Below are 16,355 nucleotides of genomic sequence, written 5' to 3'. Positions count from 1 at the left end.
GTATAGATTCTAGTTATCAGCCCTTTATCGGATGTGTAGCATGCAAATATTTTCTCCCATTCTGTAGGTTGTCTATTTCCTCTCATGATAGTTTCCTTGGCTGTGCAGAAGGTTTTAATTTGATTAGGTCCCATTTATTTATTTTTGTTGTTGCTGTGATTGCCTTTGGGGTCTTCTTCATAAATTCTTTGCCTAGGCCAATGTCTATAAAAGTTTCTCCAACATTTTCTGCTAGATTCTTATAGTTTCATGCCTTAGGTTTAATTCTATTATCCACCATGAGTTGATTTTTCAGAGAGGTGAGAGGTGCGGATCCTGTTTCAGTCTTCTACATGTGTCTATCCAATTTTCCCAGCACCATTTATTGAATAGGGATTCTTTTCCCCAGTGTGTGTTTTTGTCTGCTTTGTCAAAGATGAGATGGCAATATGAGGATGGTTTTATATATGGGTTCTCAGTTCTGTTCCATTGGTCTATGTCTCTGTTCTTGTGCCAGTACCATGCCGTTTTAGTTTCTATAGCCTTGTATTGTAGCTTGAAGTCTGATAAAGTGATGCCTATGAATTTGTTCTTTTGCTTAAGATTGCTTTTGCTATACTGGGTCTTCTCTGGTCGCATACAAAGCGTAGAATTATGTTTTCTAGATCTGTGAAAAATGATGCTGGCATTTTAATAAGGATTGCATTGAATATGTAGATCACTTTGGGTAGCATAGACATTTTAACAATGTTGATTCTGCCGACCCGTGAGCATGGTATGGTTTTCCACCTGTTTATGTCCTCTGCTATTTCCTTCCTCGGTGTTTCGTAGTTCTCCCTGTAGAGGTCTTTTGCCTCCTTAGTTAAATATATTCCTAGGTATTTTACTTTCTTTGTTGCTGTTGTGAAGGGTATTGAGTCTTTGATTTGGTTCTCAGTTTGACTGTTGTTGGCATATGTGAATGCTAGTGATGTATGTAGATTGATTTTGTAACCTGAGACTTTGCTGAATTTGTTTATCAATTCCAGTAGTCTCATGGCATAATCTTTGGCTAATCATCGTGGAAATACAAACCAAAACCACAATGAGATATCACTTATCTCCAGTGAGAATGGGCTTTATCAACAAGTTCCAAAACAATAAATGTTGGCGTGGATGCAGAGAGATAGGAACACTCATATACTGCCAGTGGGACTGAAAACTAGTACAACCTCTGTGGAAAGTAATATGGAGATATCTCAAAGAGCTACAAGTAGAACTACCATTAGACACAGCAATTCCATTACTGGGCATGTACCCAAAGGAAAAAAAGACATTCTATAAAAAGGACACCTGCACTCGAATGTTTATAGCAGCACCATTCACATGCAAAGATGTGGAAACAATCCAAGTGTCCATCAATACATGAATGGATTTATAAAATGTGGTATATGTATACCATGGAGTACTATTCAGCTATAAGAAACAATGGTGATATAGCATCCCTTGTATTATACTGGATAGAGCTGGAGCCCATTTTACTAAGTGAAGTATCACAAGAATGGAAAAACAAGCACCATATGTACTCACCATCAAATTTGTATTAACTGACTTAACTAACCAACACATATGTGCACATATAGTATTAACACTCATCTGGTGCTGGGGAGGGTGGAGAGGGGATGGGTAAATTCACACCTAATAGGTGCAGTGGGCACCATCTGGGGGATGGACATACTTGAAGCTCTGACTCGGGTTGGGCAAAGGCAATATATGTAACCTAAACATTCTTACCCCATAATATGCTGAAATAATAAAAAAAAACATTTAGAATAAAAAAAAGATACTGCCAAACTGTTTTCCAGAATGGCTATGCCATTTTGCATTCCCATCAGTAATGTATGAGAGTGCTACTTGTTTCACATCCTTGTCAGCACTTGGTGTTGTCACTATATTTTTTAAAATTTTAGTCATTCTAATAGGTGTGCAGTGTTATCTCATAGTGATTTTAATTTTACATTTTCCTAATGGCGAATTATGTTGTTACTTTGCAAAGTAAGGACATTTAAAAAATTAAATATAAAAGAACATTTTCACATAAAAAAGTAAATGTAGCTTCATGAAAGGTTCACCACATTTTCTTATTTTCATTTTACCTCATGCCAATTGAAATTTGATTGTGAATCAGCATTGGTATACAGTACTGACAAGCCTCTGAGAGCCCCACTGTCTAGGACTAGTTCTTTTGGCACTGGCGTTATTGTAAGAATGCAGGGATCAGCATAGTCAGTTTTTCTTACTGAAGGGTCTGACTAGATAAATTTTCAATGGCTCCATGCCATTTACAGGGTCACCTGCAAACTTTCTGGCATGATGGTTGAAGTGCTTCATAATTTTTCTTCCCACTATGTTTATAGCTTTATCTCCTACCATTCCCTGTACTACTTTGCTTCCAGCCACCCCATTTACTTTACTGTCCCCCAAGGAATCCCAGTTTCATCCTTCATCTGGAATGCCCATTAAAGCCTATGCAAATCCTTTTTATTCTTCAAGCTCTTACTCAGCATTTTACAAAGTATATTGTTAGGAACACCTGCATTAGAATATTCTTTTTTGGCAGGGCGCGGTGGCTCACGCCTGTAATCCTAGCACTCTGGGAGGCCAAGGCGGGCGGATCATTTGAGCTCAGAAGTTTGAGACCAGCCTGAGCAAGAGCAAGACCCCGTCTCTACTAAAAAAAGAAATAGAAAGAAATTATCTGGACAACTAAAAATATATAGAAAAAAATTAGCCGGGCATGGTGGCGCATGCCTGTAGTCCCAGCTACTCGGGAGGCTGAGGCAGGAGGATTGCTTGAGCCCAGGAGTTTGAGGTTGCTGTGAGCTAGGCTGATGCCACGGAACTCTAGCCCGGTCAACACAGTTGAGACTCTGTCTCAAAAAAAAAAAAAAAAAAAAAAAAAACCCTGATGTGCTGTGCTCTCCACTTCACCCACTTTCCTTATGAGCAAACAGCATCTTGACTTCCTTTCCCTGCTCTGAGTTCTGAAATTGGCATAGACAGTGCCAGAGCTGTGCTGCCCATCTTCTGTTCATTCCCACTTCCAGTGGATGAGGATTCAGCCAAAGGGGATTGTCTCATTCGCTATCAAGTTCATCTTATGGATCAATTAATAGGTGGAATCTGAAACAAAGAAGATGAGGAAGAATGGCAGGATTACCTGTGGTCTTATCCTGTACTTTGGGGAACTTGGCAGCATCCTGTCAAGGATGAAGTTGGCCTGTGGGAGTCAAGGAATAAAATGCCTGGATTCATTAGTTCTAACTTTTCTCCTCAACCTGGATCTCATTTGTATATCCAAGGAAAGTGTCCAGATTCATGTAAGATATGTATCTCTCTGTGCTTTTCTCTCCTTCTTGGTTGCGAAAAAGCCTCCCTCTTTTTGTATTTTTTTAATTTCAATAGATTTAGGGGGTACAAGTGTTTTTTGTTACATGGATGAATTCTGTAATGCTGAAGTGAGGGCTTTCAGTGAACCTGTCACGAGAATACTGTACATTGTACCCAATAGATAGATTTTTATCCTTCACTCCCCTCCCAACCTCCACCTTCTAAGTTTTCAATATCCCTTACACCACTTTATAACTATATATGCCCCTTGTTTAGCTCCTACTTATAAGTGAGAACATGTGGTGTTTGTTTTTCCATTCCTGAGATACTTCACTTAGGATAATGATCTCCAGTTCCATCCAAGTTGCTGCAAAAGACATTATTTCATTCCTTTTTATGGCTAAGCAGTAGTCTATGTTATATATACCACATTTTCTTTACCTACTCATGATTTGATAGGCACTTAGGCTGACTCCACATTTTTGCAGTTGTGAATTTTGCTGCGATAAACATTCAGATGCAGGTATCATTTTTTATAAAATGACTTCTTTTCCTTTGGGAAGATACCCAGTAGTGGGATTGCTAGATTGAATGGGAGGTCTACTTTTTGTTCTTCAGAGAATCCCCGTACCGTTTTCCATAGAGGTTCTAATTTACATTCCCACCAACAGTGTATAAGCATTTCCTAAATGTACAGACTTCTGGGCCCTGCTCTAGACTTCTTAAATTAAACTTTCTGGCCTTGGGCCTTAGGAATCTGAATTTTAATAAGTATCTCATATATGATCCTTAGGCACAACTGAATAGGAGAACCCCTGAATCTAACTGAAGCCCCACCTTGGTGAAGCTATCATATTTGACTCTCGGTTCACAGTGATTTCACCTTCCACTGAAGGACTGTCAAACTCTCTTCCTTATTAAATTTGCCAGTAGCACTCATTTTGGCATTTTATCTATTATATTATATTGTAATTTAAATGATAAGTTTTATTTAGTTTATAAGCCACTGAAGGACAGGGATTGTCTTCATATCCCATTTAATAAATAGCACAATATAATAAAATGCACACAAAGTCTTTATATATACACATCTAAATTTGGACGTATTTCCACCCTTTTTGGTAGTAGAGTTCTGAGATTCAAGGAGAATAACAATTGTTTCTAATCATTTTTTCAAAGGCATAGTTCTCTGTAAACAATGATGATGTAAAGCTTTGGGAATCTTGCCTTTGATTTGAGATATTTTCTACTCCAAGTGCTAAATTGATTTAAGCCTTTGAATATCTTATTGACACTTAAAAATATCTTAAATATTTGTGATATGAAGGGGTGGTGGTGTCTCATTGCTTTTTTAGTGTGTTGACTAGCCAAGTATGATTGTCCCTGAAATATACCATGTTCATTCCACTTCTCAATGCTTTCTTTATACCATCAAAGTTTCATGCTCAGATTTTTCCCATTATTCAAGTTTCACAGCAATTCTCAACTCCTCCATGAAACTCACTGTTGCCACTTTAGCCCACAAGGACTTCTCCCTCCTGTGAATTCCTAGTACTTTCTCTCTGTAGTTCTCATTTGGCACCTAACATAGATTGTCTGGTAACATAACTCTTTTTTGTTGTTTCACTCTTTTGTTTAACTTTCCCTGGGTGAATGTCATGCTTTGAGAGCTAGCCCAGGTTCCTTGATGTTAGGAACCTTTTTTAAAAAAATATTTTTCTAGCACTGAAAAAAAAAATGCATGAATGAAGAATTAGGTAGTTATTAGCAATACATTGGCCTCTGTAGAGAAAACTGTTAGTGGTAGGAGCTGGCAAAGGACATCACAATGCTAGTTTTTTAAAGAAGCAACCAGTGTTAAAGTAAATATTATACATAGGCAGATCTATTGAGATCTGACTTATGCACTTTAAATAGTGTGTATTTTTTATTCCATGCTTGTAATGTATTCATAATTTGCAGTAGATAATGACTAATGATGTGAGAGGGTGACTGAGGCCATGTCTATACTTGACCTGCATACTGATCCATGGCAGTCATGGCCAAACTGCTCATTTTTGCCATTTTTGTAATCAATATTAATTGTCGTGGCTGAGTCTATCATATGATTAGTCCCATTGGTTGTTAAGATAATCCTAAAAAACAGATGGCCAGTGTCTTGGTCTGTTGATTCCACATATATGGATGTGGCCTTATATTCTGAAGGACATGATGACAGTGTATAGCACCTCTTTGACTTGTTACAATTGGTCTGCTTCAGAGGGTACCTGGGAAGCTGTACAGGGTCCAAAGAAAGAGGAATGGGATGGCCCCTTGTCATCTTCTCAAATTCCCTTTCAGAGGCTACTTCACTAAGCAAGAAACATAGGAATTACCCTTAGCTTTTCCCTTTCTCTAGCTCATTTAATCCAATCAGGAACCAAGTCCTATGCAGTCTACCCTAATAACATCTCTTGAGTCCATGATCTATTCCCATCCTTACTGTTACTGCCGTATTTGAAGGATTCCTATTTTACTAAGACTAAATGTTTCCCCGCCTACAGTCTCATCTGCTTCCAATACATATTCCGTAGTCTTTGGGAGGGATCATGTTATTCTTCCCTAAAATGCTTCCATGGCTCCTATTGCTTAAATGATAAAATCTAGTCTTTAGGATGATAACCAAAGCCCTACATTATCTGGCCCCTGTCTAACTTTCCAGACTCATCTCCGGAGAATCCCACTTATATCCTTTAGCCATAAAAGGATGTGCCATGCTATTTTATGCCTCCATGCTTTTGCACACACTACTCTTTATGCTTGGAATGTACTTCTCCACCTTACCATCCTACCCTATAAAGCCTCTTAGCAAATACTACTTCCTCTTTGAAACTTTTTGTGACCACTGCCTCCACTGCCTCCTATACACACTTCCATCTTAGCCTCTGTAAAAATCTTTTCTTTTTTAATTTTTTTCTTTTTTATTTCAGCATATTATGGGGATACAAATGTTTAGGTTACATGTATTGCATTTGCCCCACCCAAGTCAGAGCTTCAAGCGTGTCCATCCCCCAGACCATGTGCACTGCACCCATCAGGTGTGCATATACCCATCCCCTCCTCCCCGCTCCCATCTGCCCAACACCCAGCGAATGTTACTACTATATGTGCACTTAAGTGTTGATCAGTTAAAACCAATTTGATGGTGTTTTAGTCAGCCCCTGTAAAATATTAATTGAATTATTTGTTTATATGTCTGACTTCCCCAAATAGATCATAAACATATTTGGTACAAAAGTGAAACTTTTTTAGAATGAGAAGAGAAATGATAGCAAATTATAAATTTTAAAAAACTTATGCCAAAACATCACAGAATCTGGAACAGTTATGAGTGTGTGTGTGTATGTATAAATTAACAATTCAATATACTTTTATAATACTTTTTACTATGTATTTTTGGCTGCCTATTCTTTGATAACCTTTTCATATATCAATAATTTTGTAATATATTTTGTTATAGACTCCATACTATAGACTTCTTAGGCGATGAGACTATGCTATATTCCTTTTATGCTCAGACCTTAGCATAGAACCAGGCCCATAGTAAGTACCCAATAACTGTGTTTTGACTGAATGAATGCTTGACATTCCCCTATAGTAAGTTTGGTTTATAGTAATAATTTTTGTGACACTTTTTTGAAGCAGATAAGAAATCTTTTGAATGATTGGTATTCTTATATGGAAGCAAGAGGAGATGAGGTCTCCTCACCCTGCTCAATTTCTTCCTGCATGGCTTCTCATTGTAACTATTACTATTATTCTCTTTTGTACTTAGGCATTTAAAATTTTCTTTATCTTATCAATATGTTCTAACTTAATAATTTAACCAGCTTCTATTGAAAGAGCAATGAAATAAAAACCAATTTAATCATATACATTATAACTTGTGCCAACAATTATTGGTTATATTCACCTATGTGTGCATCTGTTCTTTTTCAGCTCTCATTTATTTGTTGATTAGATTTAAAACCACTGTGCCTTGTACATATTGGCATCACATCCCACGTGGAAGAGCAAACCCTCAATGGATATATAATGATATAAATTTTGTGACTCTCTCAAATGAAAAGTTTTCACTAACATCTTTCTACTTGTTTGGCTAGCTCCAGAAACTTTTATTTTTACCTTTTATACAACTGGAAATGGAGGCAAAGAATGATGAATGAACTAGGAAGGATCCTATAGTCCAACAGAGTGATGGCCAAACTATTGTCCTTTGTCCAATGGCATCCTCATCATCTGGAGACTTGTTAGAAATGCAAATTCTCTGCCACACTCTATATCCACTGAATAAGAAACTTTGAGGTAGGGAGGGGGAGGCAGCAATATGTATTTTAACAAGAATGCCAGATGATTCTGATGTATGCTTGTTCTGGAATTAATGTATGGGGCATGTTATATCCTACAGAAAAAATATCTTACTGGTATTCTATCATTATGCAGAACCGAAGATCAAGGGAAACCTTTATGTGTCCTCCTTTAGGAAGTTTGGCATTATAGCAGATTACAGGTCTATAGAAACTCTCCCTGTATAGATGAAGTATTAAAAAACACCTTTGTAAATATATGGCTGAACTGGCCCAAAAGTAAGGAACATCTCTGAAAGCCAGAAATAGAAAGACACCACAAATATAGATCAGTAAACTAGGGGTTAGTGAACTACTGTTTGGCATTTACCTGGGATTATCTACTGATGACTGGTGACCTTGAGCTCAGTTTTAATGGGCCACTCAAGTTTGCAAACAGGGTGTCTTTTGTTCCTTTGGGTAGATGCCCAGTAATGGGATTGCTGGATCAATGGTAGTTTTACTTATATCTCTTTGAGCTATCTCCATATTGCTTTCCACAGAGATTGCACTAGTTTGCAGTCCCACCAGCAGTGTAGGAGTTTTCCTGTCTCTCTGCATCCACGCCAACATTTATTGTTTTGGGACTTTTTGATAAAGGCCATTCTCACTGGAGATAAGTGATATCTCATTGTGGTTTTGGTTTGCATTTCCCTGATGATTAGAGATGTTGAGCCTTTTTTCATATATTTGTTAGCCATTATTCTATCTTCTTTTGAAACATTTCTGTTCATGTCCTTTGCCCACTTTTTGATAGAGTTGTTTGATTTTTTTCTTGCTCATTTTCCTGAGTTCTATATAGATTCTAGTTATCAGCCCTTTATCAATGTGTAGCATGTGAATATTTTCTCCCATTCTGCAGGTTGTCTGTTTGCTCTCATGATAGTTTCCTTGGCTGTGCAGAAGCCTTTTAATTTGATCAGGTCCCATTTATTCTTTTTGTTGTTGCTGTGATTGCCTTTGGGGTCTTCTTCATAAGTTCTTTGCCTAGGCCAATGTGTATAAGAGTTTTTCCAACATTTTCTTCTGGAATTCTTACAGTTTCATGCCTTAGGTTTAATTGTATTATCCATCGTGAGTTGATTTTTGTGAGAAGTGAAAGGTGCAGATCCTGTTTCAGTCTTCTGCACTAGAATGCTTATAGAAGCACAATTCAGAATTGCAAAGATGTGGAAACAACCCAAGTGCCCATCAATACATGAGTGGATTAATAAAATGTGGTATATGTATACCGTGGAGTTCTACTCAACCACAAAAAACAGTGGTAATCTAGCACCTCTTGTGTTATGCTGGATAGAGCTGGAACCGATTCTACTGAGTGAAGTATCACAAGAATGGAAAAACAAGCACCATATGTACTCACCATCAAATTGGTATTAATTGACTTAACTGACCAACCATGAAGTGCACATATAGTAGTAACCTTCATCAAGTGTCGGGCAGGTGGGAGGGGGGAGAAGGGGATGGGTGTATACACATCTAATGGGTGTGGTGCGCACTGTCTGGGGGATGGACACGCTTGAAGCTCTGACTCAGGTGGGGCAAGGACAATATATGTAACGTAAACATTTGCACCCCCGTAATATACTGAAATAAAAGAAAGAAGGAAATTTAAAAATCCCTCGAAACAAAATAGAAAAAAAAAGTTTGAAAGCAGGAGATAAAGCCTGAGACCTGAGAATGGTGGGAGGTGAGATTGGAGATCCCCAAATAAAGCCAAGATTTCCAAAGGGTGCAGGCTTATTGGGTGAACTAGGGAAAAAAAAACACCTTGCAGATGGAAAATTGAACATACTTGCCTATCTCAACCTTGGCTTTGATTGGAGTGAGAAAAAAATTCTCCACACAGATTTCCTAATCACAAGCCCACTCTCAAAGTGTTGAGACTAGAATTCACATTGTTTGTGTGGCCTGAAAAACCCCAAGCCAAAACTTTAAAGATGTCTCACACATTGGTAGTGCTTTCCAAACATCTGAGAGATATAATGCAAATCATTTTTTGAGGAACTCATTTAAACACAGGCTTCAGAGAATTACCACAAATAAAGTTCCCAGGAACATGAGTTCACAGTAAAAAAAAATCAAAAAATTTATGAAGAAATAAGCCATCGGAAGTGACTAAGCAGAAATAGCAAACTACGAAAGCAGACCTACAAAGACAACAGAAATGATCAGATACAGACAAAATAAGTTTGCTTAATATAGTTAAATAAAAGAAAGACCTTTAAGGTATGATGAAGGGATAGGAGACTATCAAATGTGACCAGACAAATTTGAAAAAGAGCCAAATAGAATATCTATAAATTAAAAATGTAATCATTGAAATTATAAACTCATTGGATTAAATAGATTAGACACAGATGAAGAGAGAATAGGGAACTTAAATCAATTATATAGAATGTAACACAGAAAAGAAAGAAATGGAAAAATGATACATGGAGGATAGAGTGAGAAGGTCTGCTATATGTTTAATTGGAGTTTAGAGGGAGGAAATGGGGGAAAGACAATATTTAAAGAGACAGTAGCTGAGACTTTCCCAGAATTGATGAGCAGTACCCAATTTGGGATGCTCAATAAATTCTAAGCAAATTAAATTAAAAATAATAATCCAGACTTAGACACATTGTAGTTAAAGTGCAAAACCCCCAAACCAAACAAAAGCTCTTAAAATCAGCCAGGCAAAGAAGACAGATTATATTTAGAAGAATGACAACTAAACTTAATAAAATCATAGCTGAACTGACTCCAACAGTGAAAGCCAGAAGACACTGGAATAATAATCTTCAATAATCTATGACAGCGGTCAGCAAATGCTTTCTGTAAAGGGTCAGATAATAATTATTTTAGGTTTTGTAGGCCACATACAGTCTCTGTTGCATACTCTTCTTGTCTGCTTTTTTTTCCAGAACACTTTTAAATGTAAAAACCGTTCTTAGCTCAAGGGCAACACAAAAAAAGACTGCAGGCCACATTTGGCCTGCAAACCATAGTCTGCTGATCCCTGATGTGTGAGATAATAACTGTCAAATGAAAATTTATGTTCACTGAAACCACTGAGTGAAATAAATATGTTTTCAGGCAAAGAACTGAGAGTTTATGACTTATAGATCCTCACTAAAGAAACTTCCAAAAGATGTACTTCATGAAAGAAGAAAATGATCCCAGAAGGAAAATTTGAGATGTAAGACAGAATAGCAAGGAAAGAAAGTTTAAACATGGGGGTAAAGCTAAACAATCATTGAAAGTACACAACAATACTAATGTCTAATTTGTAAGTTAAAGAGTATATAGAATGAAAATAACAGAAAACAATATGATATAAATCAGTAGGGGATGATCTAAGTTCAGGAACAGGTTGTTAAAAAATAGATTAACTTTAAAACTTAAAAAATATACGTGGTGAAAGTTCTAGGGCCAATGGTAAAATGTTAGAAATAGAATGGATAGCTTTCAAAGTAGTAGAGGTGAAATGGAATGAAGAAGGGAATCTTCAATCCACATCAGTGGGGTGAAAAGGAGTATAAAAATAAATATAGAAAAAGTGGGACAAATACAAAGTATAAAATGAGATGGTATGTCCGTAATCACAACAAATGTAAATTGACTAAATTTTCCGGTTAAAAGACAAAATTTGTCAGACTTAAAAAAAATAAATTCAGAAATATGTTCTTTATAAGATATCCATCTAAAGTGTAAGGAAGATTAAAAGTGAGAGAATAGAAGACAAATACTAGCAAAAAGAAAGCCAAGATATATTACTATTAGGCAAAATAGAACTTAAAGCAAAGGCTGGGCATGGTGGCTCACACCTGTAATCCTAGCACTCTGGGAGGCCAAGGTGGGCGAATCATTTGAGCTCAAGAGTTTGAGACCAGCCTGAGCAAGAGTGAGACCCTGTCTCTACAAAAAAAAAATAGAAATTATCTGAACAACTAAACATGTATATATAAAAAAATTAGCCGGGCATGGTGGCGCATGCCTATAGTCCCAGCTACTTGGGAGGCTGAGGCAGGAGGATCGCTTGAGCCCAGGAGTTTGAGGTTGCTGCGAGCTAGGCAGATGCCACCACACTCTAGCCCGGACAACAGAGTGAGACTCTGTCTCAAAAAAAAAAAAAATAAAAAGAAAAGAGCTTAAAGCAAAAAGAATATAGTATATTTCTGATTAAACATGGTAGATTAACCACATTTCTGTCATTTAGTAGGAGTTGGTGAAATATAGGAGATAAAAATGATAACAATTCATAAAGACAAAGAGAACAGAAGAAACATCAATTTATGAGAGAGTTTAATAAATTTTAAAGAGAATAGAAAGAAGATAGATGAGAGCAAATATTAGTTATCTATTGCTGAATAACAAATTACTCCAAATCATAGCGACTTAAAATAACAAGCACTTACCTCACATGGTTTCTGAGAGTTAGGAATATGGGAGTAATTTAGTTGGGGAATCCTGGCTCAAAATTTTTCATGAGATTGCAGTCATCTGAAGACTTGACTGAGGCTGGAGAATCTCCTTCCAAGGTGGCTCACTCACATTGCTATTTGCAGAAGTGCTTAGTTCCCCATCACATGGGATTTTCCACAGGCTGCTTGAGTGACCTTATGACATGGTCCAGAGCAAATAATCCAAGAGACAAAGGATGGAGCCATAGGACCATTTATGGTTTAATCTTGAAAGTTGCACAGTGAAGGCATCATTCACAAAAACTGAAGGACTACTATTCTCTTTCCTCCCCTTAATTTATTCCTGGTTGTTATCCCACTTTCAACCCTCTTCAGAATAAAAGGTAGTGAATTGAAAGATTTGTTTGCTGAAGGAGCTCAAGAGGCTGAGGGTGCAGCAAAGAAGGTAAGAGGAAGATGGCAAACCTGGGCTGGAGAAGAACCTTCTCCACCTACCAAGTGTGTATGACAGTATGGTTTCCTCTTCCCCTGTACCTGTGCAGCCTCCATCCCTAGCTGGCCACAGTTGCAGATTCTTCTCTCCCTTCCTCCTGTGAAATTTCACTATAGGACACAAACTATGAGAAAGCTACAGTCAATTGTCCCCATGTGTTGGCATTCTTAACATTCTTCACAAGCAAACTGTTCTCCAGACAGTAGTAGGACAATGCAAATTGTTCTGAGCAAAGGAAAAAATTGACTTTATTGCTCTTTTAGTTTTGGTTATTGTTGTTAAACAAAAAATGACAGATGCATATTGTATCTGGTTATATCAGGGGTTTTAAATTTTTCTGTTTTGAGTGGGATGGGACCAGCCAAGCCATTCAGAGAGAACGTGGGTCCAGAGGACATTCTCAATGGAAAGAGCTTGATCTGCAGCTCCCAGAAGAGAAGCCAAAGTCTACGTCATTTTGAGTGAACACTCAGGTTTGCAAGGAAATGTACTTGAATCTTCATTCATCTTTCAGCTACTAAAGAATGTTCCTACGAGTCTCTTGACCTAATAATCCTGCAGTTTGGAAAACCTAGCTCTCTAATACATGGGATGAGCCAGCAGAGCTCATCCCAGAGAAGGAGATGCTTAAGAACAACAACAAAAAAGTCTGAAATGTCTGTTTCCTCCCTTGCGAGGGACTCCCAACTAGATAGTCATGTGACTTCCTGGTGACTTGGGGGACAAAATTAGTGATGAAACAGCCACTGCCATATTGCCAGTAATGGACAAAAGGAGGAGGAAAGTGAACCTGCCTTTTAACTGCCAGAGGAACCTCAGAGTGTGGCATCATAGGGTCAGGAAAATTTGTGTGTCCTTCTGCCCCAGTAGCTGAATTGTAGCATTTGGGCTGGACTGCCTTATCAGAAACTAAGCCCATGAAGATTTTCCTCTCACAGGTCCATAGCAGCAGGTTTAGGACTCAGTACATGGGGCTGCATTGAATAGGAGAGTAAGATTGATTGGTGCTAGAAAAGTCCAGGGAAAAGGACACTGAAGTGAAAAGTCTGAAATTATCTTCTCCATTGGACATAGACTCCTAGATAAGATGTCCATGCATCTAGAGCATGTTCTCCCCAGTACACCCTCTGCCTCCCACCATGGTGTATTCACATGACTCACTCCCATGAAGGGTTTTGGTTCCTCATTCTTTGCTCGCAAAGTCAATAATATGTGGAATACTCTTCTCATGCCCAACTCTTATTTGAGTTCAGTGGCTTATTCAAAGAGTGACTTCTCATTCTAGGTGTGACAGAGGAGAAAGGATTATTTACATGAGGGAAAACAGTCTTATATCTGGGAGAAGAGAGAAGGGCCAATGAACACTCCCCTTTTTTCCTTCCATTCCCACATTTCAGTGGAACTAGAGACAGATAACCATGGAGGACAATGGCTGGTGACTTAGTCTGCTTGTTTATAGAGTACAGAAATCTTTGCCTCTGAATTGAGGTGTAGGACTGCCTTTTGGATGGGAAGGTGTGGAGATACTTTCTGGTAGTTGGCATATCCTGACAAGTCTCTTCATATACCTCACATGGGGTAGAAATAACCATATTAGCATGGATCAGAGTTGCTGGGCTTCACCTGTTTTATTGGGCCTTGGCTAGGGAATATCACTTCATGGCTTCACACCTGTTTAGCTTATGTAACGATTGTAAGCTTTATTTTCTTTAAGGAAATTTTCCTGTATACAAAACATAGAGTGGCAAGGAGACATGATATCATGCCCCTTCTCCACAAGGACTTTAAATATTGAGGTTTGCTTTCTTGCCATGACCTAGTAATTAAGGCCCCATCATTGAAACTTACATAGTTTCTCAATTGGCATTTGGGCAACTCTAACTTCCTGTGTATAAACTTTAACTTCCTCACCCCTGTATAGAAAAAGCCTTGCTTCTCAAAGGAGAACAGGGGTACATGATGGCAAAGCCTTGGACATCCTGGCACTTCATACCCCACTAAGTGTCCTGCCTCCATAAAAAAGCAAAGGCAGTGACCAGCTTGGCTTCAGGGCAAGTACCCTTGCAGCTAGCTTTGTGACTTTTTTTGTCTTAATTCTTTTTTAATGCTAGCTCTTGAGAGGCTGATCCTGAGCAGTTGGTGGTGGTGGAGGGGGTGCGCAGGGTGGTCCTTCCTAATACATTGTTCTCACCCTCCATCCCCTACAAATCTCTTACTAGATATTTAGCTTTCATAACAAAAGAGCCCCGGGCCCCTTTATCATGCAGGATAATAATGATCCCACCAAGGCCATTGGCACTTCAAGGTAGTCCCAGACCCATGGTAGATTCTGTTGTTATCTTTCTTAAAATTAAAATAAACAAAACTGAGTATGCCAGAAGTGATTGGCCATCAGTTCGATTCCCACCAGCATATCAGAGCTCCTTTCTCAGCCCTGTTGCCACAGTTGTTTAGCATGTTCCTCAGCCAGATCCTTGGTGTTGGGCCCTCCCCCTTCCCCCAACCACTCAAATTTATTTGCTCTGTAGTTTTTGAGCTTTCTCCATTTCACTATCATGATCCCTGAGGATCTTTTGCTTTGAAATTGACGCAATTGTTTCTCTTAAAGTTAATTCAGCATCTATTCATTTTTAAAAAACCCTTAATATTATACCATTAGGAATTCTCCCAAGCTCTACAGTCCTTAAGGCATTGCATCCTGAGCAAGTTGAAGCAAGCAGGCTAGGATTCCACCAAGGCATAAGAGGTCCTCCCCTCATGATCAGAGGATGACTTGTGTAGTCTAAGCATGTAAGGGTTGATCAGTTGCTTATACAACTTGATGCTTCCCAGAGTGCTCACTTCAGACTGTTCTGAAAGTGTGAATAGAGTGTCCCAGCAGCCAGTGCATTCATGACTACTTTAATTAACATTCTCCTGCTATTTTGGGTCTGTTTAAGAGTAAACAGGATCTGAGAAGGTATAAGTCAGGTAACTAGGTTAGCCTCCAGTTAAAGTTCCATTTTACTTTGAGACGCAGGGGCTACAGAAGACAGCAGGGATCCTGCGGTTTCCAGTAGAAGTGTTGATTGCCCGTTTATTCTCAATGAACTACAAGTACATAGAAACAGCCCCTGTCCATTAGGCCAATGAGGCATCCATCGCCTCTAAAGTAACTTCCAACTTAATTCAGTGGAAATATATACTGGTAGTGCATATTCAGTGTTAATTCTCAGTGTTTGTAGCTACTTTTAATGCCAGAAATATGCAGTGATTGGTAATGTTACTAGAGTGGTTATTAAAGATTGGAAGCTTAATTTTTTCTGTTAGAGATATAATCTCTTCTCCTTCCAAGTGAGCAAGCATGGCCTGCTTTTCTCAAAAATAAGTACTTTCATGGCAGCCTAGAAAGTATCTCCTCAAAGGAACTTGATCTTTCTTCTGATGCATCTCTCCCAAGCCTACATGCCTCCAGTGTCCCAAGTACCTCTTCCACTTTCACAATTTAATCAGTTTTCCCTTCCCAGTGAGTCGCTCTGACAACATTGTCTCGAGTGTCAGAGCCATGTTAGGGCTAGAGTTTCTCAGAATGGGAGCTTGTGGCACCACACAGCCAAATTGCCCTTGCCAGGCCACTGCCACCATTACCACCATTGACTCAAGGTAGACAGATGAATTCCAGAAACCTTTAGGAAGCCAGGATAACTGGGTACCCCATATGGATTGACCATGTCCATGTCCATG

At 38.5% G+C, this 16,355-nt stretch overlaps 1 protein-coding gene across 5 annotated transcripts in view; it reads left to right on the top strand.

The window, feature by feature from the left end:
* EDA (ectodysplasin A) overlaps positions 1–16,355 on the top strand; it is a 333,655-nt gene that overhangs the window by 179,909 nt on the left and 137,391 nt on the right. The window lies entirely within an intron of this gene.

The sequence above is a fragment of the Propithecus coquereli genome, unplaced genomic scaffold (assembly GCF_000956105.1).
Source record: "Propithecus coquereli isolate 6110/MARCELLA unplaced genomic scaffold, Pcoq_1.0 Scaffold101, whole genome shotgun sequence".
NCBI classification, from domain to species: domain Eukaryota; kingdom Metazoa; phylum Chordata; class Mammalia; order Primates; family Indriidae; genus Propithecus; species Propithecus coquereli.
The sequence above is the reverse complement of the archived record's forward strand: the minus strand, read 5'-3'. Positions and strand labels throughout refer to the sequence as shown.